The 25449-nt window shown below is 36.8% G+C and overlaps 28 non-coding genes across 28 annotated transcripts; all 28 read left to right on the plus strand.

The window, feature by feature from the left end:
• The first annotated feature begins 94 nt into the window (after positions 1-94).
• LOC125782949 (5S ribosomal RNA) lies at positions 95-213 on the plus strand. The gene has a single exon (XR_007425687.1). It is a non-coding gene; the product is annotated as a 5S ribosomal RNA (ribosomal RNA).
• Positions 214-1016: 803 nt separating this feature from the next.
• Positions 1017-1135, plus strand: LOC125782950 (5S ribosomal RNA). Its single transcript, XR_007425688.1, has one exon. It is a non-coding gene; the product is annotated as a 5S ribosomal RNA (ribosomal RNA).
• Positions 1136-1939: 804 nt separating this feature from the next.
• On the plus strand, positions 1940-2058 carry LOC125783183 (5S ribosomal RNA). Its single transcript, XR_007425917.1, has one exon. It is a non-coding gene; the product is annotated as a 5S ribosomal RNA (ribosomal RNA).
• An 804-nt stretch (positions 2059-2862) lies between these two features.
• Positions 2863-2981, plus strand: LOC125782951 (5S ribosomal RNA). The gene has a single exon (XR_007425689.1). It is a non-coding gene; the product is annotated as a 5S ribosomal RNA (ribosomal RNA).
• Positions 2982-3784: 803 nt separating this feature from the next.
• Positions 3785-3903, plus strand: LOC125783184 (5S ribosomal RNA). Its single transcript, XR_007425918.1, has one exon. It is a non-coding gene; the product is annotated as a 5S ribosomal RNA (ribosomal RNA).
• Positions 3904-4707: 804 nt separating this feature from the next.
• On the plus strand, positions 4708-4826 carry LOC125782952 (5S ribosomal RNA). Its single transcript, XR_007425690.1, has one exon. It is a non-coding gene; the product is annotated as a 5S ribosomal RNA (ribosomal RNA).
• An 803-nt stretch (positions 4827-5629) lies between these two features.
• Positions 5630-5748, plus strand: LOC125782953 (5S ribosomal RNA). The gene has a single exon (XR_007425691.1). It is a non-coding gene; the product is annotated as a 5S ribosomal RNA (ribosomal RNA).
• Positions 5749-6553: 805 nt separating this feature from the next.
• LOC125782954 (5S ribosomal RNA) lies at positions 6554-6672 on the plus strand. Its single transcript, XR_007425692.1, has one exon. It is a non-coding gene; the product is annotated as a 5S ribosomal RNA (ribosomal RNA).
• Positions 6673-7475: 803 nt separating this feature from the next.
• Positions 7476-7594, plus strand: LOC125782955 (5S ribosomal RNA). The gene has a single exon (XR_007425693.1). It is a non-coding gene; the product is annotated as a 5S ribosomal RNA (ribosomal RNA).
• An 802-nt stretch (positions 7595-8396) lies between these two features.
• On the plus strand, positions 8397-8515 carry LOC125783186 (5S ribosomal RNA). The gene has a single exon (XR_007425920.1). It is a non-coding gene; the product is annotated as a 5S ribosomal RNA (ribosomal RNA).
• Positions 8516-9319: 804 nt separating this feature from the next.
• Positions 9320-9438, plus strand: LOC125782956 (5S ribosomal RNA). The gene has a single exon (XR_007425694.1). It is a non-coding gene; the product is annotated as a 5S ribosomal RNA (ribosomal RNA).
• An 804-nt stretch (positions 9439-10242) lies between these two features.
• Positions 10243-10361, plus strand: LOC125783187 (5S ribosomal RNA). The gene has a single exon (XR_007425921.1). It is a non-coding gene; the product is annotated as a 5S ribosomal RNA (ribosomal RNA).
• An 803-nt stretch (positions 10362-11164) lies between these two features.
• LOC125782957 (5S ribosomal RNA) lies at positions 11165-11283 on the plus strand. Its single transcript, XR_007425695.1, has one exon. It is a non-coding gene; the product is annotated as a 5S ribosomal RNA (ribosomal RNA).
• Positions 11284-12085: 802 nt separating this feature from the next.
• Positions 12086-12204, plus strand: LOC125783188 (5S ribosomal RNA). The gene has a single exon (XR_007425922.1). It is a non-coding gene; the product is annotated as a 5S ribosomal RNA (ribosomal RNA).
• Positions 12205-13008: 804 nt separating this feature from the next.
• Positions 13009-13127, plus strand: LOC125783189 (5S ribosomal RNA). Its single transcript, XR_007425923.1, has one exon. It is a non-coding gene; the product is annotated as a 5S ribosomal RNA (ribosomal RNA).
• An 803-nt stretch (positions 13128-13930) lies between these two features.
• On the plus strand, positions 13931-14049 carry LOC125782959 (5S ribosomal RNA). The gene has a single exon (XR_007425697.1). It is a non-coding gene; the product is annotated as a 5S ribosomal RNA (ribosomal RNA).
• An 802-nt stretch (positions 14050-14851) lies between these two features.
• Positions 14852-14970, plus strand: LOC125783190 (5S ribosomal RNA). Its single transcript, XR_007425924.1, has one exon. It is a non-coding gene; the product is annotated as a 5S ribosomal RNA (ribosomal RNA).
• An 804-nt stretch (positions 14971-15774) lies between these two features.
• On the plus strand, positions 15775-15893 carry LOC125782960 (5S ribosomal RNA). The gene has a single exon (XR_007425698.1). It is a non-coding gene; the product is annotated as a 5S ribosomal RNA (ribosomal RNA).
• Positions 15894-16696: 803 nt separating this feature from the next.
• LOC125782961 (5S ribosomal RNA) lies at positions 16697-16815 on the plus strand. Its single transcript, XR_007425699.1, has one exon. It is a non-coding gene; the product is annotated as a 5S ribosomal RNA (ribosomal RNA).
• Positions 16816-17616: 801 nt separating this feature from the next.
• LOC125782962 (5S ribosomal RNA) lies at positions 17617-17735 on the plus strand. The gene has a single exon (XR_007425700.1). It is a non-coding gene; the product is annotated as a 5S ribosomal RNA (ribosomal RNA).
• An 804-nt stretch (positions 17736-18539) lies between these two features.
• Positions 18540-18658, plus strand: LOC125783191 (5S ribosomal RNA). The gene has a single exon (XR_007425925.1). It is a non-coding gene; the product is annotated as a 5S ribosomal RNA (ribosomal RNA).
• An 804-nt stretch (positions 18659-19462) lies between these two features.
• LOC125782963 (5S ribosomal RNA) lies at positions 19463-19581 on the plus strand. The gene has a single exon (XR_007425701.1). It is a non-coding gene; the product is annotated as a 5S ribosomal RNA (ribosomal RNA).
• An 803-nt stretch (positions 19582-20384) lies between these two features.
• Positions 20385-20503, plus strand: LOC125782964 (5S ribosomal RNA). The gene has a single exon (XR_007425702.1). It is a non-coding gene; the product is annotated as a 5S ribosomal RNA (ribosomal RNA).
• Positions 20504-21308: 805 nt separating this feature from the next.
• On the plus strand, positions 21309-21427 carry LOC125782966 (5S ribosomal RNA). Its single transcript, XR_007425703.1, has one exon. It is a non-coding gene; the product is annotated as a 5S ribosomal RNA (ribosomal RNA).
• Positions 21428-22230: 803 nt separating this feature from the next.
• On the plus strand, positions 22231-22349 carry LOC125782967 (5S ribosomal RNA). The gene has a single exon (XR_007425704.1). It is a non-coding gene; the product is annotated as a 5S ribosomal RNA (ribosomal RNA).
• Positions 22350-23151: 802 nt separating this feature from the next.
• LOC125782968 (5S ribosomal RNA) lies at positions 23152-23270 on the plus strand. The gene has a single exon (XR_007425705.1). It is a non-coding gene; the product is annotated as a 5S ribosomal RNA (ribosomal RNA).
• Positions 23271-24074: 804 nt separating this feature from the next.
• Positions 24075-24193, plus strand: LOC125783192 (5S ribosomal RNA). Its single transcript, XR_007425926.1, has one exon. It is a non-coding gene; the product is annotated as a 5S ribosomal RNA (ribosomal RNA).
• Positions 24194-24997: 804 nt separating this feature from the next.
• On the plus strand, positions 24998-25116 carry LOC125782969 (5S ribosomal RNA). Its single transcript, XR_007425706.1, has one exon. It is a non-coding gene; the product is annotated as a 5S ribosomal RNA (ribosomal RNA).
• Positions 25117-25449: the final 333 nt, after the last annotated feature.

A 25449-nucleotide genomic window follows, 5' to 3' on the forward strand; every position in this document is an offset into this window, starting at 1 on the left:
AGCTGCTTTACTTTTGTCAAGAGCAGTAAATGACAGTGAAAAGACTCAGGTCTGTGAGTGACTTATAAATAGGCTTGTTGGGAGTTGATCTTTCGCTTACGGCCATACCACCCTGAGAACGCCCGATCTCGTCTGATCTCGGAAGCTAAGCAGGGTCGGGCCTGGTTAGTACTTGGATGGGAGACCGCCTGGGAATACCAGGTGCTGTAAGCTTTTCCATCTTTCCTTTATTTTTTACTCCGTTCAGTCCATGATTTCACAAATTTTTAAAAGGCTACACTGTGTTTACTCTTCATATAAAACACTTACAGTAAACCATATACAGATTAAATACTCACTTAAAAGTTATTTCATTTTTCTGAAGGAGGATATTGTTTCTTCATGCTAATAAATAAAGAAAAAATGCATTATTTTTATTTTCTTAACATAGGTACAGGGCGACTGACTCCTGTTCCTGGGGCTCTACCACGCTAAAGATTTCAGATTTAACACACCTGAGTCTAGAATGTTCACGTGATCCTGAAGGTCCTAATTACCTGGATCAAGTGTGCCGCGGACTCAGGCTGTTTGGATGGCAGGGGTGAAAAAAATTAAAAATGCACCTTCTGTAGGACACAGGGCCTTTCTGTAAATGTATGCCAAGTATACTTTAATGTGTGTGTATGATTTTATTTATTTATTTCTCAGAATATTCTTTGTAAATATGATTTTTTTTTTAAATTGGGCTTTTTTTTATTGGGCCTAATCTGAAGCTTCCATTCCATTGATTAAGAAACGTAGAGCAAGAAAATTGAACAAAAAAATGAAGAGATAAAAATTAAGACATATAGGGAGTTTTTGTCTTTTTTTCTTTGGTTACTTTTTGTAGTGAAAGTTAAAAGGAGCTTTTATTTTGAGGCAAGATCTTTGTATTAGTCCGTAGAGCTGCTTTACTTTTGTCAAGAGCAGTAAATGACAGTGAAAAGACTCAGGTCTGTGAGTGACTTATAAATAGGCTTGTTGGGAGTTGATCTTTCGCTTACGGCCATACCACCCTGAGAACGCCCGATCTCGTCTGATCTCGGAAGCTAAGCAGGGTCGGGCCTGGTTAGTACTTGGATGGGAGACCGCCTGGGAATACCAGGTGCTGTAAGCTTTTCCATCTTTCCTTTATTTTTTACTCCGTTCAGTCCATGATGTCACAAATTTTTACAAGGCTACACTGTGTTTACTCTTCATATAAAACACTTACAGTAAACCATATACAGATTAAATACTCACTTAAAAGTTATTTCATTTTTCTGAAGGAGGATATTGTTTCTTCATGCTAATAAATAAAGAAAAAATGCATTATTTTTTATTTTCTTAACATAGGTACAGGGCGACTGACTCCTGTTCCTGGGGCTCTACCACGCTAAAGATTTCAGATTTAACACACCTGAGTCTAGAATGTTCACGTGATCCTGAAGGTCTTAATTACCTGGATCAAGTGTGCCGCGGACTCAGGCTGTTTGGATGGCAGGGGTGAAAAAATTTAAAAAGGCACCTTCTGTAGGACACAGGGCCTTTCTGTAAATGTATGCCAAGTATACTTTAATGTGTGTGTATGATTTTATTTATTTATTTCTCAGAATATTCTTTGTAAATATGATTTTTTTTTTAATTGGGCTTTTTTTTTTATTGGGCCTAATCTGAAGCTTCCATTCCATTGAGTAAGAAACGTAGAGCAAGAAAATTGAACAAAAAAAATGAAGAGATAAAAATTAAGACATATAGGGAGTTTTTGTCTTTTTTTCTTTGGTTACTTTTTGTAGTGAAAGTTAAAAGGAGCTTTTATTTTGAGGCAAGATCTTTGTATTAGTCCGTAGCTGCTTTACTTTTGTCAAGAGCAGTAAATGACAGTGAAAAGACTCAGGTCTGTGAGTGACTTATAAATAGGCTTGTTGGGAGTTGATCTTTCGCTTACGGCCATACCACCCTGAGAACGCCCGATCTCGTCTGATCTCGGAAGCTAAGCAGGGTCGGGCCTGGTTAGTACTTGGATGGGAGACCGCCTGGGAATACCAGGTTCTGTAAGCTTTTCCATCTTTCCTTTATTTTTTACTCCGTTCAGTCCATGATGTCACAAATTTTTACAATGCTACACTGTGTTTACTCTTCATATAAAACACTTACAGTAAACCATATACAGATTAAATACTCACTTAAAAGTTATTTCATTTTTCTGAAGGAGGATATTGTTTCTTCATGCTAATAAATGAAGAAAAAATGCATTATTTTTTATTTTCTTAACATAGGTACAGGGCGACTGACTCCTGTTCCTGGGGCTCTACCACGCTAAAGATCTCAGATTTAACACACCTGAGTCTAGAATGTTCACGTGATCCTGAAGGTCTTAATTACCTGGATCAAGTGTGCCGCGGACTCAGGCTGTTTGGATGGCAGGGGTGAAAAAAATTAAAAAGGCACCTTCTGTAGGACACAGGGCCTTTCTGTAAATGTATGCCAAGTATACTTTAATGTGTGTGTATGATTTTATTTATTTATTTCTCAGAATATTCTTTGTAAATATGATTTTTTTTTAAATTGGGCTTTTTTTTTATTGGGCCTAATCTGAAGCTTCCATTCCATTGATTAAGAAACGTAGAGCAAGAAAATTGAACAAAAAAATGAAGAGATAAAAATTAAGACATATAGGGAGTTTTTGTCTTTTTTTCTTTGGTTACTTTTTGTAGTGAAAGTTAAAAGGAGCTTTTATTTTGAGGCAAGATCTTTGTATTAGTCCGTAGAGCTGCTTTACTTTTGTCAAGAGCAGTAAATGACAGTGAAAAGACTCAGGTCTGTGAGTGACTTATAAATAGGCTTGTTGGGAGTTGATCTTTCGCTTACGGCCATACCACCCTGAGAACGCCCGATCTCGTCTGATCTCGGAAGCTAAGCAGGGTCGGGCCTGGTTAGTACTTGGATGGGAGACCGCCTGGGAATACCAGGTGCTGTAAGCTTTTCCATCTTTCCTTTATTTTTTACTCCGTTCAGTCCATGATGTCACAAATTTTTACAAGGCTACACTGTGTTTACTCTTCATATAAAACACTTACAGTAAACCATATACAGATTAAATACTCACTTAAAAGTTATTTCATTTTTCTGAAGGAGGATATTGTTTCTTCATGCTAATAAATAAAGAAAAAATGCATTATTTTTTATTTTCTTAACATAGGTACAGGGCGACTGACTCCTGTTCCTGGGGCTCTACCACGCTAAAGATTTCAGATTTAACACACCTGAGTCTAGAATGTTCACGTGATCCTGAAGGTCTTAATTACCTGGATCAAGTGTGCCGCGGACTCAGGCTGTTTGGATGGCAGGGGTGAAAAAATTTAAAAAGGCACCTTCTGTAGGACACAGGGCCTTTCTGTAAATGTATGCCAAGTATACTTTAATGTGTGTGTATGATTTTATTTATTTATTTCTCAGAATATTCTTTGTAAATATGATTTTTTTTTTAATTGGGCTTTTTTTTTATTGGGCCTAATCTGAAGCTTCCATTCCATTGAGTAAGAAACGTAGAGCAAGAAAATTGAACAAAAAAAATGAAGAGATAAAAATTAAGACATATAGGGAGTTTTTGTCTTTTTTTCTTTGGTTACTTTTTGTAGTGAAAGTTAAAAGGAGCTTTTATTTTGAGGCAAGATCTTTGTATTAGTCCGTAGCTGCTTTACTTTTGTCAAGAGCAGTAAATGACAGTGAAAAGATTCAGGTCTGTGAGTGACTTATAAATAGGCTTGTTGGGAGTTGATCTTTCGCTTACGGCCATACCACCCTGAGAACGCCCGATCTCGTCTGATCTCGGAAGCTAAGCAGGGTCGGGCCTGGTTAGTACTTGGATGGGAGACCGCCTGGGAATACCAGGTTCTGTAAGCTTTTCCATCTTTCCTTTATTTTTTACTCCGTTCAGTCCATGATGTCACAAATTTTTACAAGGCTACACTGTGTTTACTCTTCATATAAAACACTTACAGTAAACCATATACAGATTAAATACTCACTTAAAAGTTATTTCATTTTTCTGAAGGAGGATATTGTTTCTTCATGCTAATAAATGAAGAAAAAATGCATTATTTTTTATTTTCTTAACATAGGTACAGGGCGACTGACTCCTGTTCCTGGGGCTCTACCACGCTAAAGATCTCAGATTTAACACACCTGAGTCTAGAATGTTCACGTGATCCTGAAGGTCTTAATTACCTGGATCAAGTGTGCCGCGGACTCAGGCTGTTTGGATGGCAGGGGTGAAAAAAATTAAAAAGGCACCTTCTGTAGGACACAGGGCCTTTCTGTAAATGTATGCCAAGTATACTTTAATGTGTGTGTATGATTTTATTTATTTATTTCTCAGAATATTCTTTGTAAATATGATTTTTTTTTAAATTGGGCTTTTTTTTTATTGGGCCTAATCTGAAGCTTCCATTCCATTGATTAAGAAACGTAGAGCAAGAAAATTGAACAAAAAAATGAAGAGATAAAAATTAAGACATATAGGGAGTTTTTGTCTTTTTTTCTTTGGTTACTTTTTGTAGTGAAAGTTAAAAGGAGCTTTTATTTTGAGGCAAGATCTTTGTATTAGTCCGTAGAGCTGCTTTACTTTTGTCAAGAGCAGTAAATGACAGTGAAAAGACTCAGGTCTGTGAGTGACTTATAAATAGGCTTGTTGGGAGTTGATCTTTCGCTTACGGCCATACCACCCTGAGAACGCCCGATCTCGTCTGATCTCGGAAGCTAAGCAGGGTCGGGCCTGGTTAGTACTTGGATGGGAGACCGCCTGGGAATACCAGGTGCTGTAAGCTTTTCCATCTTTCCTTTATTTTTTACTCCGTTCAGTCCATGATGTCACAAATTTTTACAAGGCTACACTGTGTTTACTCTTCATATAAAACACTTACAGTAAACCATATACAGATTAAATACTCACTTAAAAGTTATTTCATTTTTCTGAAGGAGGATATTGTTTCTTCATGCTAATAAATAAAGAAAAAATGCATTATTTTTTATTTTCTTAACATAGGTACAGGGCGACTGACTCCTGTTCCTGGGGCTCTACCACGCTAAAGATTTCAGATTTAACACACCTGAGTCTAGAATGTTCTCGTGATCCTGAAGGTCTTAATTACCTGGATCAAGTGTGCCGCGGACTCAGGCTGTTTGGATGGCAGGGGTGAAAAAAATTAAAAAGGCACCTTCTGTAGGACACAGGGCCTTTCTGTAAATGTATGCCAAGTATACTTTAATGTGTGTGTATGATTTTATTAATTTATTTCTCAGAATACTCTTTGTAAATATGATTTTTTTTAATTGGGCTTTTTTTTTATTGGGCCTAATCTGAAGCTTCCATTCCATTGAGTAAGAAACGTAGAGCAAGAAAATTGAACAAAAAAAATGAAGAGATAAAAATTAAGACATATAGGCAGTTTTTGTCTTTTTTTCTTTGGTTACTTTTTGTAGTGAAAGTTAAAAGGAGCTTTTATTTTGAGGCAAGATCTTTGTATTAGTCCGTAGAGCTGCTTTACTTTTGTCAAGAGCAGTAAATGACAGTGAAAAGACTCAGGTCTGTGAGTGACTTATAAATAGGCTTGTTGGGAGTTGATCTTTCGCTTACGGCCATACCACCCTGAGAACGCCCGATCTCGTCTGATCTCGGAAGCTAAGCAGGGTCGGGCCTGGTTAGTACTTGGATGGGAGACCGCCTGGGAATACCAGGTGCTGTAAGCTTTTCCATCTTTCCTTTATTTTTTACTCCGTTCAGTCCATGATTTCACAAATTTTTAAAAGGCTACACTGTGTTTACTCTTCATATAAAACACTTACAGTAAACCATATACAGATTAAATACTCACTTAAAAGTTATTTCATTTTTCTGAAGGAGGATATTGTTTCTTCATGCTAATAAATAAAGAAAAAATGCATTATTTTTTATTTTCTTAACATAGGTACAGGGCGACTGACTCCTGTTCCTGGGGCTCTACCACGCTAAAGATTTCAGATTTAACACACCTGAGTCTAGAATGTTCACGTGATCCTGAAGGTCTTAATTACCTGGATCAAGTGTGCCGCGGACTCAGGCTGTTTGGATGGCAGGGGTGAAAAAAATTAAAAAGGCACCTTCTGTAGGACACAGGGCCTTTCTGTAAATGTATGCCAAGTATACTTTAATGTGTGTGTATGATTTTATTTATTTATTTCTCAGAATACTCTTTGTAAATATGATTTTTTTTAATTGGGCTTTTTTTTTTTATTGGGCCTAATCTGAAGCTTCCATTCCATTGAGTAAGAAACGTAGAGCAAGAAAATTGAACAAAAAAAATGAAGAGATAAAAATTAAGACATATAGGGAGTTTTTGTCTTTTTTTCTTTGTTTACTTTTTGTAGTGAAAGTTAAAAGGAGCTTTTATTTTGAGGCAAGATCTTTGTATTAGTCCGTAGAGCTGCTTTACTTTTGTCAAGAGCAGTAAATGACAGTGAAAAGACTCAGGTCTGTGAGTGACTTATAAATAGGCTTGTTGGGAGTTGATCTTTCGCTTACGGCCATACCACCCTGAGAACGCCCGATCTCGTCTGATCTCGGAAGCTAAGCAGGGTCGGGCCTGGTTAGTACTTGGATGGGAGACCGCCTGGGAATACCAGGTGCTGTAAGCTTTTCCATCTTTCCTTTATTTTTTACTCCGTTCAGTCCATGATGTCACAAATTTTTACAAGGCTACACTGTGTTTACTCTTCATATAAAACACTTACAGTAAACCATATACAGATTAAATACTCACTTAAAAGTTATTTCATTTTTCTGAAGGAGGATATTGTTTCTTCATGCTAATAAATAAAGAAAAAATGCATTATTTTTTATTTTCTTAACATAGGTACAGGGCGACTGACTCCTGTTCCTGGGGCTCTACCACGCTAAAGATTTCAGATTTAACACACCTGAGTCTAGAATGTTCACGTGATCCTGAAGGTCTTAATTACCTGGATCAAGTGTGCCGCGGACTCAGGCTGTTTGGATGGCAGGGGTGAAAAAAATTAAAAAGGCACCTTCTGTAGGACACAGGGCCTTTCTGTAAATGTATGCCAAGTATACTTTAATGTGTGTGTATGATTTTATTTATTTATTTCTCAGAATACTCTTTGTAAATATGATTTTTTTTAATTGGGCTTTTTTTTTATTGGGCCTAATCTGAAGCTTCCATTCCATTGAGTAAGAAACGTAGAGCAAGAAAATTGAACAAAAAAAATGAAGAGATAAAAATTAAGACATATAGGCAGTTTTTGTCTTTTTTTCTTTGGTTACTTTTTGTAGTGAAAGTTAAAAGGAGCTTTTATTTTGAGGCAAGATCTTTGTATTAGTCCGTAGAGCTGCTTTACTTTTGTCAAGAGCAGTAAATGACAGTGAAAAGACTCAGGTCTGTGAGTGACTTATAAATAGGCTTGTTGGGAGTTGATCTTTCGCTTACGGCCATACCACCCTGAGAACGCCCGATCTCGTCTGATCTCGGAAGCTAAGCAGGGTCGGGCCTGGTTAGTACTTGGATGGGAGACCGCCTGGGAATACCAGGTGCTGTAAGCTTTTCCATCTTTCCTTTATTTTTTACTCCGTTCAGTCCATGATTTCACAAATTTTTAAAAGGCTACACTGTGTTTACTCTTCATATAAAACACTTACAGTAAACCATATACAGATTAAATACTCACTTAAAAGTTATTTCATTTTTCTGAAGGAGGATATTGTTTCTTCATGCTAATAAATAAAGAAAAAATGCATTATTTTTATTTTCTTAACATAGGTACAGGGCGACTGACTCCTGTTCCTGGGGCTCTACCACGCTAAAGATTTCAGATTTAACACACCTGAGTCTAGAATGTTCACGTGATCCTGAAGGTCCTAATTACCTGGATCAAGTGTGCCGCGGACTCAGGCTGTTTGGATGGCAGGGGTGAAAAAAATTAAAAATGCACCTTCTGTAGGACACAGGGCCTTTCTGTAAATGTATGCCAAGTATACTTTAATGTGTGTGTATGATTTTATTTATTTATTTCTCAGAATATTCTTTGTAAATATGATTTTTTTTTAAATTGGGCTTTTTTTTATTGGGCCTAATCTGAAGCTTCCATTCCATTGATTAAGAAACGTAGAGCAAGAAAATTGAACAAAAAAATGAAGAGATAAAAATTAAGACATATAGGGAGTTTTTGTCTTTTTTTCTTTGGTTACTTTTTGTAGTGAAAGTTAAAAGGAGCTTTTATTTTGAGGCAAGATCTTTGTATTAGTCCGTAGAGCTGCTTTACTTTTGTCAAGAGCAGTAAATGACAGTGAAAAGACTCAGGTCTGTGAGTGACTTATAAATAGGCTTGTTGGGAGTTGATCTTTCGCTTACGGCCATACCACCCTGAGAACGCCCGATCTCGTCTGATCTCGGAAGCTAAGCAGGGTCGGGCCTGGTTAGTACTTGGATGGGAGACCGCCTGGGAATACCAGGTTCTGTAAGCTTTTCCATCTTTCCTTTATTTTTTACTCCGTTCAGTCCATGATGTCACAAATTTTTACAAGGCTACACTGTGTTTACTCTTCATATAAAACACTTACAGTAAACCATATACAGATTAAATACTCACTTAAAAGTTATTTCATTTTTCTGAAGGAGGATATTGTTTCTTCATGCTAATAAATGAAGAAAAAATGCATTATTTTTTATTTTCTTAACATAGGTACAGGGCGACTGACTCCTGTTCCTGGGGCTCTACCACGCTAAAGATCTCAGATTTAACACACCTGAGTCTAGAATGTTCACGTGATCCTGAAGGTCTTAATTACCTGGATCAAGTGTGCCGCGGACTCAGGCTGTTTGGATGGCAGGGGTGAAAAAAATTAAAAAGGCACCTTCTGTAGGACACAGGGCCTTTCTGTAAATGTATGCCAAGTATACTTTAATGTGTGTGTATGATTTTATTTATTTATTTCTCAGAATATTCTTTGTAAATATGATTTTTTTTTAAATTGGGCTTTTTTTTTATTGGGCCTAATCTGAAGCTTCCATTCCATTGATTAAGAAACGTAGAGCAAGAAAATTGAACAAAAAAATGAAGAGATAAAAATTAAGACATATAGGGAGTTTTTGTCTTTTTTTCTTTGGTTACTTTTTGTAGTGAAAGTTAAAAGGAGCTTTTATTTTGAGGCAAGATCTTTGTATTAGTCCGTAGAGCTGCTTTACTTTTGTCAAGAGCAGTAAATGACAGTGAAAAGACTCAGGTCTGTGAGTGACTTATAAATAGGCTTGTTGGGAGTTGATCTTTCGCTTACGGCCATACCACCCTGAGAACGCCCGATCTCGTCTGATCTCGGAAGCTAAGCAGGGTCGGGCCTGGTTAGTACTTGGATGGGAGACCGCCTGGGAATACCAGGTGCTGTAAGCTTTTCCATCTTTCCTTTATTTTTTACTCCGTTCAGTCCATGATGTCACAAATTTTTACAAGGCTACACTGTGTTTACTCTTCATATAAAACACTTACAGTAAACCATATACAGATTAAATACTCACTTAAAAGTTATTTCATTTTTCTGAAGGAGGATATTGTTTCTTCATGCTAATAAATAAAGAAAAAATGCATTATTTTTTATTTTCTTAACATAGGTACAGGGCGACTGACTCCTGTTCCTGGGGCTCTACCACGCTAAAGATTTCAGATTTAACACACCTGAGTCTAGAATGTTCACGTGATCCTGAAGGTCTTAATTACCTGGATCAAGTGTGCCGCGGACTCAGGCTGTTTGGATGGCAGGGGTGAAAAAATTTAAAAAGGCACCTTCTGTAGGACACAGGGCCTTTCTGTAAATGTATGCCAAGTATACTTTAATGTGTGTGTATGATTTTATTTATTTATTTCTCAGAATATTCTTTGTAAATATGATTTTTTTTTTAATTGGGCTTTTTTTTTTATTGGGCCTAATCTGAAGCTTCCATTCCATTGAGTAAGAAACGTAGAGCAAGAAAATTGAACAAAAAAAATGAAGAGATAAAAATTAAGACATATAGGGAGTTTTTGTCTTTTTTTCTTTGGTTACTTTTTGTAGTGAAAGTTAAAAGGAGCTTTTATTTTGAGGCAAGATCTTTGTATTAGTCCGTAGCTGCTTTACTTTTGTCAAGAGCAGTAAATGACAGTGAAAAGACTCAGGTCTGTGAGTGACTTATAAATAGGCTTGTTGGGAGTTGATCTTTCGCTTACGGCCATACCACCCTGAGAACGCCCGATCTCGTCTGATCTCGGAAGCTAAGCAGGGTCGGGCCTGGTTAGTACTTGGATGGGAGACCGCCTGGGAATACCAGGTTCTGTAAGCTTTTCCATCTTTCCTTTATTTTTTACTCCGTTCAGTCCATGATGTCACAAATTTTTACAAGGCTACACTGTGTTTACTCTTCATATAAAACACTTACAGTAAACCATATACAGATTAAATACTCACTTAAAAGTTATTTCATTTTTCTGAAGGAGGATATTGTTTCTTCATGCTAATAAATGAAGAAAAAATGCATTATTTTTTATTTTCTTAACATAGGTACAGGGCGACTGACTCCTGTTCCTGGGGCTCTACCACGCTAAAGATCTCAGATTTAACACACCTGAGTCTAGAATGTTCACGTGATCCTGAAGGTCTTAATTACCTGGATCAAGTGTGCCGCGGACTCAGGCTGTTTGGATGGCAGGGGTGAAAAAAATTAAAAAGGCACCTTCTGTAGGACACAGGGCCTTTCTGTAAATGTATGCCAAGTATACTTTAATGTGTGTGTATGATTTTATTTATTTATTTCTCAGAATACTCTTTGTAAATATGATTTTTTTTAATTGGGCTTTTTTTTTATTGGGCCTAATCTGAAGCTTCCATTCCATTGAGTAAGAAACGTAGAGCAAGAAAATTGAACAAAAAAAATGAAGAGATAAAAATTAAGACATATAGGCAGTTTTTGTCTTTTTTTCTTTGGTTACTTTTTGTAGTGAAAGTTAAAAGGAGCTTTTATTTTGAGGCAAGATCTTTGTATTAGTCCGTAGAGCTGCTTTACTTTTGTCAAGAGCAGTAAATGACAGTGAAAAGACTCAGGTCTGTGAGTGACTTATGAATAGGCTTGTTGGGAGTTGATCTTTCGCTTACGGCCATACCACCCTGAGAACGCCCGATCTCGTCTGATCTCGGAAGCTAAGCAGGGTCGGGCCTGGTTAGTACTTGGATGGGAGACCGCCTGGGAATACCAGGTGCTGTAAGCTTTTCCATCTTTCCTTTATTTTTTACTCCGTTCAGTCCATGATTTCACAAATTTTTAAAAGGCTACACTGTGTTTACTCTTCATATAAAACACTTACAGTAAACCATATACAGATTAAATACTCACTTAAAAGTTATTTCATTTTTCTGAAGGAGGATATTGTTTCTTCATGCTAATAAATAAAGAAAAAATGCATTATTTTTATTTTCTTAACATAGGTACAGGGCGACTGACTCCTGTTCCTGGGGCTCTACCACGCTAAAGATTTCAGATTTAACACACCTGAGTCTAGAATGTTCACGTGATCCTGAAGGTCCTAATTACCTGGATCAAGTGTGCCGCGGACTCAGGCTGTTTGGATGGCAGGGGTGAAAAAAATTAAAAATGCACCTTCTGTAGGACACAGGGCCTTTCTGTAAATGTATGCCAAGTATACTTTAATGTGTGTGTATGATTTTATTTATTTATTTCTCAGAATATTCTTTGTAAATATGATTTTTTTTTAAATTGGGCTTTTTTTTATTGGGCCTAATCTGAAGCTTCCATTCCATTGATTAAGAAACGTAGAGCAAGAAAATTGAACAAAAAAATGAAGAGATAAAAATTAAGACATATAGGGAGTTTTTGTCTTTTTTTCTTTGGTTACTTTTTGTAGTGAAAGTTAAAAGGAGCTTTTATTTTGAGGCAAGATCTTTGTATTAGTCCGTAGAGCTGCTTTACTTTTGTCAAGAGCAGTAAATGACAGTGAAAAGACTCAGGTCTGTGAGTGACTTATAAATAGGCTTGTTGGGAGTTGATCTTTCGCTTACGGCCATACCACCCTGAGAACGCCCGATCTCGTCTGATCTCGGAAGCTAAGCAGGGTCGGGCCTGGTTAGTACTTGGATGGGAGACCGCCTGGGAATACCAGGTTCTGTAAGCTTTTCCATCTTTCCTTTATTTTTTACTCCGTTCAGTCCATGATGTCACAAATTTTTACAAGGCTACACTGTGTTTACTCTTCATATAAAACACTTACAGTAAACCATATACAGATTAAATACTCACTTAAAAGTTATTTCATTTTTCTGAAGGAGGATATTGTTTCTTCATGCTAATAAATGAAGAAAAAATGCATTATTTTTTATTTTCTTAACATAGGTACAGGGCGACTGACTCCTGTTCCTGGGGCTCTACCACGCTAAAGATCTCAGATTTAACACACCTGAGTCTAGAATGTTCACGTGATCCTGAAGGTCTTAATTACCTGGATCAAGTGTGCCGCGGACTCAGGCTGTTTGGATGGCAGGGGTGAAAAAAATTAAAAAGGCACCTTCTGTAGGACACAGGGCCTTTCTGTAAATGTATGCCAAGTATACTTTAATGTGTGTGTATGATTTTATTAATTTATTTCTCAGAATATTCTTTGTAAATATGATTTTTTTTTTAATTGGGCTTTTTTTTTTATTGGGCCTAATCTGAAGCTTCCATTCCATTGAGTAAGAAACGTAGAGCAAGAAAATTGAACAAAAAAAATGAAGAGATAAAAATTAAGACATATAGGGAGTTTTTGTCTTTTTTTCTTTGGTTACTTTTTGTAGTGAAAGTTAAAAGGAGCTTTTATTTTGAGGCAAGATCTTTGTATTAGTCCGTAGCTGCTTTACTTTTGTCAAGAGCAGTAAATGACAGTGAAAAGACTCAGGTCTGTGAGTGACTTATAAATAGGCTTGTTGGGAGTTGATCTTTCGCTTACGGCCATACCACCCTGAGAACGCCCGATCTCGTCTGATCTCGGAAGCTAAGCAGGGTCGGGCCTGGTTAGTACTTGGATGGGAGACCGCCTGGGAATACCAGGTTCTGTAAGCTTTTCCATCTTTCCTTTATTTTTTACTCCGTTCAGTCCATGATGTCACAAATTTTTACAAGGCTACACTGTGTTTACTCTTCATATAAAACACTTACAGTAAACCATATACAGATTAAATACTCACTTAAAAGTTATTTCATTTTTCTGAAGGAGGATATTGTTTCTTCATGCTAATAAATGAAGAAAAAATGCATTATTTTTTATTTTCTTAACATAGGTACAGGGCGACTGACTCCTGTTCCTGGGGCTCTACCACGCTAAAGATCTCAGATTTAACACACCTGAGTCTAGAATGTTCACGTGATCCTGAAGGTCTTAATTACCTGGATCAAGTGTGCCGCGGACTCAGGCTGTTTGGATGGCAGGGGTGAAAAAAATTAAAAAGGCACCTTCTGTAGGACACAGGGCCTTTCTGTAAATGTATGCCAAGTATACTTTAATGTGTGTGTATGATTTTATTTATTTATTTCTCAGAATACTCTTTGTAAATATGATTTTTTTTAATTGGGCTTTTTTTTTATTGGGCCTAATCTGAAGCTTCCATTCCATTGAGTAAGAAACGTAGAGCAAGAAAATTGAACAAAAAAAATGAAGAGATAAAAATTAAGACATATAGGCAGTTTTTGTCTTTTTTTCTTTGGTTACTTTTTGTAGTGAAAGTTAAAAGGAGCTTTTATTTTGAGGCAAGATCTTTGTATTAGTCCGTAGAGCTGCTTTACTTTTGTCAAGAGCAGTAAATGACAGTGAAAAGACTCAGGTCTGTGAGTGACTTATAAATAGGCTTGTTGGGAGTTGATCTTTCGCTTACGGCCATACCACCCTGAGAACGCCCGATCTCGTCTGATCTCGGAAGCTAAGCAGGGTCGGGCCTGGTTAGTACTTGGATGGGAGACCGCCTGGGAATACCAGGTGCTGTAAGCTTTTCCATCTTTCCTTTATTTTTTACTCCGTTCAGTCCATGATTTCACAAATTTTTAAAAGGCTACACTGTGTTTACTCTTCATATAAAACACTTACAGTAAACCATATACAGATTAAATACTCACTTAAAAGTTATTTCATTTTTCTGAAGGAGGATATTGTTTCTTCATGCTAATAAATAAAGAAAAAATGCATTATTTTTATTTTCTTAACATAGGTACAGGGCGACTGACTCCTGTTCCTGGGGCTCTACCACGCTAAAGATTTCAGATTTAACACACCTGAGTCTAGAATGTTCACGTGATCCTGAAGGTCCTAATTACCTGGATCAAGTGTGCCGCGGACTCAGGCTGTTTGGATGGCAGGGGTGAAAAAAATTAAAAATGCACCTTCTGTAGGACACAGGGCCTTTCTGTAAATGTATGCCAAGTATACTTTAATGTGTGTGTATGATTTTATTTATTTATTTCTCAGAATATTCTTTGTAAATATGATTTTTTTTTAAATTGGGCTTTTTTTTATTGGGCCTAATCTGAAGCTTCCATTCCATTGATTAAGAAACGTAGAGCAAGAAAATTGAACAAAAAAATGAAGAGATAAAAATTAAGACATATAGGGAGTTTTTGTCTTTTTTTCTTTGGTTACTTTTTGTAGTGAAAGTTAAAAGGAGCTTTTATTTTGAGGCAAGATCTTTGTATTAGTCCGTAGAGCTGCTTTACTTTTGTCAAGAGCAGTAAATGACAGTGAAAAGACTCAGGTCTGTGAGTGACTTATAAATAGGCTTGTTGGGAGTTGATCTTTCGCTTACGGCCATACCACCCTGAGAACGCCCGATCTCGTCTGATCTCGGAAGCTAAGCAGGGTCGGGCCTGGTTAGTACTTGGATGGGAGACCGCCTGGGAATACCAGGTTCTGTAAGCTTTTCCATCTTTCCTTTATTTTTTACTCCGTTCAGTCCATGATGTCACAAATTTTTACAAGGCTACACTGTGTTTACTCTTCATATAAAACACTTACAGTAAACCATATACAGATTAAATACTCACTTAAAAGTTATTTCATTTTTCTGAAGGAGGATATTGTTTCTTCATGCTAATAAATGAAGAAAAAATGCATTATTTTTTATTTTCTTAACATAGGTACAGGGCGACTGACTCCTGTTCCTGGGGCTCTACCACGCTAAAGATCTCAGATTTAACACACCTGAGTCTAGAATGTTCACGTGATCCTGAAGGTCTTAATTACCTGGATCAAGTGTGCCGCGGACTCAGGCTGTTTGGATGGCAGGGGTGAAAAAAATTAAAAAGGCACCTTCTGTAGGACACAGGGCCTTTCTGTAAATGTATGCCAAGTATACTTTAATGTGTGTGTATGATTTTATTTATTTATTTCTCAGAATATTCTTTGTAAATATGATTTTTTTTTAAATTGGGCTTTTTTTTTATTGGGCCTAATCTGAAGCTTCCATTCCATTGATTAAGAAACGTAGAGCAAGAAAATTGAACAAAAAAATGAAGAGATAAAAATTAAGACATATAGGGAGTTTTTGTCTTTTTTTCTTTGGTTACTTTTTGTAGTGAAAGTTAAAAGGAGCTTTTATTTTGAGGCAAGATCTTTGTATTAGTCCGTAGAGCTGCTTTACTTTTGTCAAGAGCAGTAAATGACAGTGAAAAGACTCAGGTCTGTGAGTGACTTATAAATAGGCTTGTTGGGAGTTGATCTTTCGCTTACGGCCATACCACCCTGAGAACGCCCGATCTCGTCTGATCTCGGAAGCTAAGCAGGGTCGGGCCTGGTTAGTACTTGGATGGGAGACCGCCTGGGAATACCAGGTGCTGTAAGCTTTTCCATCTTTCCTTTATTTTTTACTCCGTTCAGTCCATGATGTCACAAATTTTTAAAAGGCTACACTGTGTTTACTCTTCATATAAAACACTTACAGTAAACCATATACAGATTAAATACTCACTTAAAAGTTATTTCATTTTTCTGAAGGAGGATATTGTTTCTTCATGCTAATAAATAAAGAAAAAATGCATTATTTTTTATTTTCTTAACATAGGTACAGGGCGACTGACTCCTGTTCCTGGGGCTCTACCACGCTAAAGATTTCAGATTTAACACACCTGAGTCTAGAATGTTCACGTGATCCTGAAGGTCTTAATTACCTGGATCAAGTGTGCCGCGGACTCAGGCTGTTTGGATGGCAGGGGTGAAAAAAATTAAAAAGGCACCTTCTGTAGGACACAGGGCCTTTCTGTAAATGTATGCCAAGTATACTTTAATGTGTGTGTATGATTTTATTTATTTATTTCTCAGAATACTCTTTGTAAATATGATTTTTTTTAATTGGGCTTTTTTTTTATTGGGCCTAATCTGAAGCTTCCATTCCATTGAGTAAGAAACGTAGAGCAAGAAAATTGAACAAAAAAAATGAAGAGATAAAAATTAAGACATATAGGCAGTTTTTGTCTTTTTTTCTTTGGTTACTTTTTGTAGTGAAAGTTAAAAGGAGCTTTTATTTTGAGGCAAGATCTTTGTATTAGTCCGTAGAGCTGCTTTACTTTTGTCAAGAGCAGTAAATGACAGTGAAAAGACTCAGGTCTGTGAGTGACTTATAAATAGGCTTGTTGGGAGTTGATCTTTCGCTTACGGCCATACCACCCTGAGAACGCCCGATCTCGTCTGATCTCGGAAGCTAAGCAGGGTCGGGCCTGGTTAGTACTTGGATGGGAGACCGCCTGGGAATACCAGGTGCTGTAAGCTTTTCCATCTTTCCTTTATTTTTTACTCCGTTCAGTCCATGATTTCACAAATTTTTAAAAGGCTACACTGTGTTTACTCTTCATATAAAACACTTACAGTAAACCATATACAGATTAAATACTCACTTAAAAGTTATTTCATTTTTCTGAAGGAGGATATTGTTTCTTCATGCTAATAAATAAAGAAAAAATGCATTATTTTTATTTTCTTAACATAGGTACAGGGCGACTGACTCCTGTTCCTGGGGCTCTACCACGCTAAAGATTTCAGATTTAACACACCTGAGTCTAGAATGTTCACGTGATCCTGAAGGTCCTAATTACCTGGATCAAGTGTGCCGCGGACTCAGGCTGTTTGGATGGCAGGGGTGAAAAAAATTAAAAATGCACCTTCTGTAGGACACAGGGCCTTTCTGTAAATGTATGCCAAGTATACTTTAATGTGTGTGTATGATTTTATTTATTTATTTCTCAGAATATTCTTTGTAAATATGATTTTTTTTTAAATTGGGCTTTTTTTATTGGGCCTAATCTGAAGCTTCCATTCCATTGATTAAGAAACGTAGAGCAAGAAAATTGAACAAAAAAATGAAGAGATAAAAATTAAGACATATAGGGAGTTTTTGTCTTTTTTTCTTTGTTTACTTTTTGTAGTGAAAGTTAAAAGGAGCTTTTATTTTGAGGCAAGATCTTTGTATTAGTCCGTAGAGCTGCTTTACTTTTGTCAAGAGCAGTAAATGACAGTGAAAAGACTCAGGTCTGTGAGTGACTTATAAATAGGCTTGTTGGGAGTTGATCTTTCGCTTACGGCCATACCACCCTGAGAACGCCCGATCTCGTCTGATCTCGGAAGCTAAGCAGGGTCGGGCCTGGTTAGTACTTGGATGGGAGACCGCCTGGGAATACCAGGTGCTGTAAGCTTTTCCATCTTTCCTTTATTTTTTACTCCGTTCAGTCCATGATGTCACAAATTTTTACAAGGCTACACTGTGTTTACTCTTCATATAAAACACTTACAGTAAACCATATACAGATTAAATACTCACTTAAAAGTTATTTCATTTTTCTGAAGGAGGATATTGTTTCTTCATGCTAATAAATAAAGAAAAAATGCATTATTTTTTATTTTCTTAACATAGGTACAGGGCGACTGACTCCTGTTCCTGGGGCTCTACCACGCTAAAGATTTCAGATTTAACACACCTGAGTCTAGAATGTTCACGTGATCCTGAAGGTCTTAATTACCTGGATCAAGTGTGCCGCGGACTCAGGCTGTTTGGATGGCAGGGGTGAAAAAATTTAAAAAGGCACCTTCTGTAGGACACAGGGCCTTTCTGTAAATGTATGCCAAGTATACTTTAATGTGTGTGTATGATTTTATTTATTTATTTCTCAGAATATTCTTTGTAAATATGATTTTTTTTTTAATTGGGCTTTTTTTTTTATTGGGCCTAATCTGAAGCTTCCATTCCATTGAGTAAGAAACGTAGAGCAAGAAAATTGAACAAAAAAAATGAAGAGATAAAAATTAAGACATATAGGGAGTTTTTGTCTTTTTTTCTTTGGTTACTTTTTGTAGTGAAAGTTAAAAGGAGCTTTTATTTTGAGGCAAGATCTTTGTATTAGTCCGTAGCTGCTTTACTTTTGTCAAGAGCAGTAAATGACAGTGAAAAGATTCAGGTCTGTGAGTGACTTATAAATAGGCTTGTTGGGAGTTGATCTTTCGCTTACGGCCATACCACCCTGAGAACGCCCGATCTCGTCTGATCTCGGAAGCTAAGCAGGGTCGGGCCTGGTTAGTACTTGGATGGGAGACCGCCTGGGAATACCAGGTTCTGTAAGCTTTTCCATCTTTCCTTTATTTTTTACTCCGTTCAGTCCATGATGTCACAAATTTTTACAAGGCTACACTGTGTTTACTCTTCATATAAAACACTTACAGTAAACCATATACAGATTAAATACTCACTTAAAAGTTATTTCATTTTTCTGAAGGAGGATATTGTTTCTTCATGCTAATAAATGAAGAAAAAATGCATTATTTTTTATTTTCTTAACATAGGTACAGGGCGACTGACTCCTGTTCCTGGGGCTCTACCACGATAAAGATCTCAGATTTAACACACCTGAGTCTAGAATGTTCACGTGATCCTGAAGGTCTTAATTACCTGGATCAAGTGTGCCGCGGACTCAGGCTGTTTGGATGGCAGGGGTGAAAAAAATTAAAAAGGCACCTTCTGTAGGACACAGGGCCTTTCTGTAAATGTATGCCAAGTATACTTTAATGTGTGTGTATGATTTTATTTATTTATTTCTCAGAATATTCTTTGTAAATATGATTTTTTTTTAAATTGGGCTTTTTTTTTATTGGGCCTAATCTGAAGCTTCCATTCCATTGATTAAGAAACGTAGAGCAAGAAAATTGAACAAAAAAATGAAGAGATAAAAATTAAGACATATAGGGAGTTTTTGTCTTTTTTTCTTTGGTTACTTTTTGTAGTGAAAGTTAAAAGGAGCTTTTATTTTGAGGCAAGATCTTTGTATTAGTCCGTAGAGCTGCTTTACTTTTGTCAAGAGCAGTAAATGACAGTGAAAAGACTCAGGTCTGTGAGTGACTTATAAATAGGCTTGTTGGGAGTTGATCTTTCGCTTACGGCCATACCACCCTGAGAACGCCCGATCTCGTCTGATCTCGGAAGCTAAGCAGGGTCGGGCCTGGTTAGTACTTGGATGGGAGACCGCCTGGGAATACCAGGTGCTGTAAGCTTTTCCATCTTTCCTTTATTTTTTACTCCGTTCAGTCCATGATGTCACAAATTTTTACAAGGCTACACTGTGTTTACTCTTCATATAAAACACTTACAGTAAACCATATACAGATTAAATACTCACTTAAAAGTTATTTCATTTTTCTGAAGGAGGATATTGTTTCTTCATGCTAATAAATAAAGAAAAAATGCATTATTTTTTATTTTCTTAACATAGGTACAGGGCGACTGACTCCTGTTCCTGGGGCTCTACCACGCTAAAGATTTCAGATTTAACACACCTGAGTCTAGAATGTTCTCGTGATCCTGAAGGTCTTAATTACCTGGATCAAGTGTGCCGCGGACTCAGGCTGTTTGGATGGCAGGGGTGAAAAAAATTAAAAAGGCACCTTCTGTAGGACACAGGGCCTTTCTGTAAATGTATGCCAAGTATACTTTAATGTGTGTGTATGATTTTATTAATTTATTTCTCAGAATACTCTTTGTAAATATGATTTTTTTTAATTGGGCTTTTTTTTTATTGGGCCTAATCTGAAGCTTCCATTCCATTGAGTAAGAAACGTAGAGCAAGAAAATTGAACAAAAAAAATGAAGAGATAAAAATTAAGACATATAGGCAGTTTTTGTCTTTTTTTCTTTGGTTACTTTTTGTAGTGAAAGTTAAAAGGAGCTTTTATTTTGAGGCAAGATCTTTGTATTAGTCCGTAGAGCTGCTTTACTTTTGTCAAGAGCAGTAAATGACAGTGAAAAGACTCAGGTCTGTGAGTGACTTATAAATAGGCTTGTTGGGAGTTGATCTTTCGCTTACGGCCATACCACCCTGAGAACGCCCGATCTCGTCTGATCTCGGAAGCTAAGCAGGGTCGGGCCTGGTTAGTACTTGGATGGGAGACCGCCTGGGAATACCAGGTGCTGTAAGCTTTTCCATCTTTCCTTTATTTTTTACTCCGTTCAGTCCATGATTTCACAAATTTTTAAAAGGCTACACTGTGTTTACTCTTCATATAAAACACTTACAGTAAACCATATACAGATTAAATACTCACTTAAAAGTTATTTCATTTTTCTGAAGGAGGATATTGTTTCTTCATGCTAATAAATAAAGAAAAAATGCATTATTTTTTATTTTCTTAACATAGGTACAGGGCGACTGACTCCTGTTCCTGGGGCTCTACCACGCTAAAGATTTCAGATTTAACACACCTGAGTCTAGAATGTTCACGTGATCCTGAAGGTCTTAATTACCTGGATCAAGTGTGCCGCGGACTCAGGCTGTTTGGATGGCAGGGGTGAAAAAAATTAAAAAGGCACCTTCTGTAGGACACAGGGCCTTTCTGTAAATGTATGCCAAGTATACTTTAATGTGTGTGTATGATTTTATTTATTTATTTCTCAGAATACTCTTTGTAAATATGATTTTTTTTTAATTGGGCTTTTTTTTTTATTGGGCCTAATCTGAAGCTTCCATTCCATTGAGTAAGAAACGTAGAGCAAGAAAATTGAACAAAAAAAATGAAGAGATAAAAATTAAGACATATAGGGAGTTTTTGTCTTTTTTTCTTTGTTTACTTTTTGTAGTGAAAGTTAAAAGGAGCTTTTATTTTGAGGCAAGATCTTTGTATTAGTCCGTAGAGCTGCTTTACTTTTGTCAAGAGCAGTAAATGACAGTGAAAAGACTCAGGTCTGTGAGTGACTTATAAATAGGCTTGTTGGGAGTTGATCTTTCGCTTACGGCCATACCACCCTGAGAACGCCCGATCTCGTCTGATCTCGGAAGCTAAGCAGGGTCGGGCCTGGTTAGTACTTGGATGGGAGACCGCCTGGGAATACCAGGTGCTGTAAGCTTTTCCATCTTTCCTTTATTTTTTACTCCGTTCAGTCCATGATGTCACAAATTTTTACAAGGCTACACTGTGTTTACTCTTCATATAAAACACTTACAGTAAACCATATACAGATTAAATACTCACTTAAAAGTTATTTCATTTTTCTGAAGGAGGATATTGTTTCTTCATGCTAATAAATAAAGAAAAAATGCATTATTTTTTATTTTCTTAACATAGGTACAGGGCGACTGACTCCTGTTCCTGGGGCTCTACCACGCTAAAGATTTCAGATTTAACACACCTGAGTCTAGAATGTTCACGTGATCCTGAAGGTCTTAATTACCTGGATCAAGTGTGCCGCGGACTCAGGCTGTTTGGATGGCAGGGGTGAAAAAAATTAAAAAGGCACCTTCTGTAGGACACAGGGCCTTTCTGTAAATGTATGCCAAGTATACTTTAATGTGTGTGTATGATTTTATTTATTTATTTCTCAGAATACTCTTTGTAAATATGATTTTTTTTAATTGGGCTTTTTTTTTATTGGGCCTAATCTGAAGCTTCCATTCCATTGAGTAAGAAACGTAGAGCAAGAAAATTGAACAAAAAAAATGAAGAGATAAAAATTAAGACATATAGGCAGTTTTTGTCTTTTTTTCTTTGGTTACTTTTTGTAGTGAAAGTTAAAAGGAGCTTTTATTTTGAGGCAAGATCTTTGTATTAGTCCGTAGAGCTGCTTTACTTTTGTCAAGAGCAGTAAATGACAGTGAAAAGACTCAGGTCTGTGAGTGACTTATAAATAGGCTTGTTGGGAGTTGATCTTTCGCTTACGGCCATACCACCCTGAGAACGCCCGATCTCGTCTGATCTCGGAAGCTAAGCAGGGTCGGGCCTGGTTAGTACTTGGATGGGAGACCGCCTGGGAATACCAGGTGCTGTAAGCTTTTCCATCTTTCCTTTATTTTTTACTCCGTTCAGTCCATGATTTCACAAATTTTTAAAAGGCTACACTGTGTTTACTCTTCATATAAAACACTTACAGTAAACCATATACAGATTAAATACTCACTTAAAAGTTATTTCATTTTTCTGAAGGAGGATATTGTTTCTTCATGCTAATAAATAAAGAAAAAATGCATTATTTTTATTTTCTTAACATAGGTACAGGGCGACTGACTCCTGTTCCTGGGGCTCTACCACGCTAAAGATTTCAGATTTAACACACCTGAGTCTAGAATGTTCACGTGATCCTGAAGGTCCTAATTACCTGGATCAAGTGTGCCGCGGACTCAGGCTGTTTGGATGGCAGGGGTGAAAAAAATTAAAAATGCACCTTCTGTAGGACACAGGGCCTTTCTGTAAATGTATGCCAAGTATACTTTAATGTGTGTGTATGATTTTATTTATTTATTTCTCAGAATATTCTTTGTAAATATGATTTTTTTTTAAATTGGGCTTTTTTTTATTGGGCCTAATCTGAAGCTTCCATTCCATTGATTAAGAAACGTAGAGCAAGAAAATTGAACAAAAAAATGAAGAGATAAAAATTAAGACATATAGGGAGTTTTTGTCTTTTTTTCTTTGGTTACTTTTTGTAGTGAAAGTTAAAAGGAGCTTTTATTTTGAGGCAAGATCTTTGTATTAGTCCGTAGAGCTGCTTTACTTTTGTCAAGAGCAGTAAATGACAGTGAAAAGACTCAGGTCTGTGAGTGACTTATAAATAGGCTTGTTGGGAGTTGATCTTTCGCTTACGGCCATACCACCCTGAGAACGCCCGATCTCGTCTGATCTCGGAAGCTAAGCAGGGTCGGGCCTGGTTAGTACTTGGATGGGAGACCGCCTGGGAATACCAGGTGCTGTAAGCTTTTCCATCTTTCCTTTATTTTTTACTCCGTTCAGTCCATGATGTCACAAATTTTTACAAGGCTACACTGTGTTTACTCTTCATATAAAACACTTACAGTAAACCATATACAGATTAAATACTCACTTAAAAGTTATTTCATTTTTCTGAAGGAGGATATTGTTTCTTCATGCTAATAAATAAAGAAAAAATGCATTATTTTTTATTTTCTTAACATAGGTACAGGGCGACTGACTCCTGTTCCTGGGGCTCTACCACGCTAAAGATTTCAGATTTAACACACCTGAGTCTAGAATGTTCACGTGATCCTGAAGGTCTTAATTACCTGGATCAAGTGTGCCGCGGACTCAGGCTGTTTGGATGGCAGGGGTGAAAAAAATTAAAAAGGCACCTTCTGTAGGACACAGGGCCTTTCTGTAAATGTATGCCAAGTATACTTTAATGTGTGTGTATGATTTTATTTATTTATTTCTCAGAATATTCTTTGTAAATATGATTTTTTTTTAAATTGGGCTTTTTTTTTTATTGGGCCTAATCTGAAGCTTCCATTCCATTGAGTAAGAAACGTAGAGCAAGAAAATTGAACAAAAAAAATGAAGAGATAAAAATTAAGACATATAGGGAGTTTTTGTCTTTTTTTCTTTGGTTACTTTTTGTAGTGAAAGTTAAAAGGAGCTTTTATTTTGAGGCAAGATCTTTGTATTAGTCCGTAGCTGCTTTACTTTTGTCAAGAGCAGTAAATGACAGTGAAAAGACTCAGGTCTGTGAGTGACTTATAAATAGGCTTGTTGGGAGTTGATCTTTCGCTTACGGCCATACCACCCTGAGAACGCCCGATCTCGTCTGATCTCGGAAGCTAAGCAGGGTCGGGCCTGGTTAGTACTTGGATGGGAGACCGCCTGGGAATACCAGGTTCTGTAAGCTTTTCCATCTTTCCTTTATTTTTTACTCCGTTCAGTCCATGATGTCACAAATTTTTACAATGCTACACTGTGTTTACTCTTCATATAAAACACTTACAGTAAACCATATACAGATTAAATACTCACTTAAAAGTTATTTCATTTTTCTGAAGGAGGATATTGTTTCTTCATGCTAATAAATGAAGAAAAAATGCATTATTTTTTATTTTCTTAACATAGGTACAGGGCGACTGACTCCTGTTCCTGGGGCTCTACCACGCTAAAGATCTCAGATTTAACACACCTGAGTCTAGAATGTTCACGTGATCCTGAAGGTCTTAATTACCTGGATCAAGTGTGCCGCGGACTCAGGCTGTTTGGATGGCAGGGGTGAAAAAAATTAAAAAGGCACCTTCTGTAGGACACAGGGCCTTTCTGTAAATGTATGCCAAGTATACTTTAATGTGTGTGTATGATTTTATTTATTTATTTCTCAGAATATTCTTTGTAAATATGATTTTTTTTTAAATTGGGCTTTTTTTTTATTGGGCCTAATCTGAAGCTTCCATTCCATTGATTAAGAAACGTAGAGCAAGAAAATTGAACAAAAAAATGAAGAGATAAAAATTAAGACATATAGGGAGTTTTTGTCTTTTTTTCTTTGGTTACTTTTTGTAGTGAAAGTTAAAAGGAGCTTTTATTTTGAGGCAAGATCTTTGTATTAGTCCGTAGAGCTGCTTTACTTTTGTCAAGAGCAGTAAATGACAGTGAAAAGACTCAGGTCTGTGAGTGACTTATAAATAGGCTTGTTGGGAGTTGATCTTTCGCTTACGGCCATACCACCCTGAGAACGCCCGATCTCGTCTGATCTCGGAAGCTAAGCAGGGTCGGGCCTGGTTAGTACTTGGATGGGAGACCGCCTGGGAATACCAGGTGCTGTAAGCTTTTCCATCTTTCCTTTATTTTTTACTCCGTTCAGTCCATGATGTCACAAATTTTTACAAGGCTACACTGTGTTTACTCTTCATATAAAACACTTACAGTAAACCATATACAGATTAAATACTCACTTAAAAGTTATTTCATTTTTCTGAAGGAGGATATTGTTTCTTCATGCTAATAAATAAAGAAAAAATGCATTATTTTTTATTTTCTTAACATAGGTACAGGGCGACTGACTCCTGTTCCTGGGGCTCTACCACGCTAAAGATTTCAGATTTAACACACCTGAGTCTAGAATGTTCACGTGATCCTGAAGGTCTTAATTACCTGGATCAA

The sequence above is a fragment of the Astyanax mexicanus genome, chromosome 18 (genome assembly GCF_023375975.1).
Source record: "Astyanax mexicanus isolate ESR-SI-001 chromosome 18, AstMex3_surface, whole genome shotgun sequence".
In the NCBI taxonomy this organism is placed as follows: domain Eukaryota; kingdom Metazoa; phylum Chordata; class Actinopteri; order Characiformes; family Acestrorhamphidae; genus Astyanax; species Astyanax mexicanus.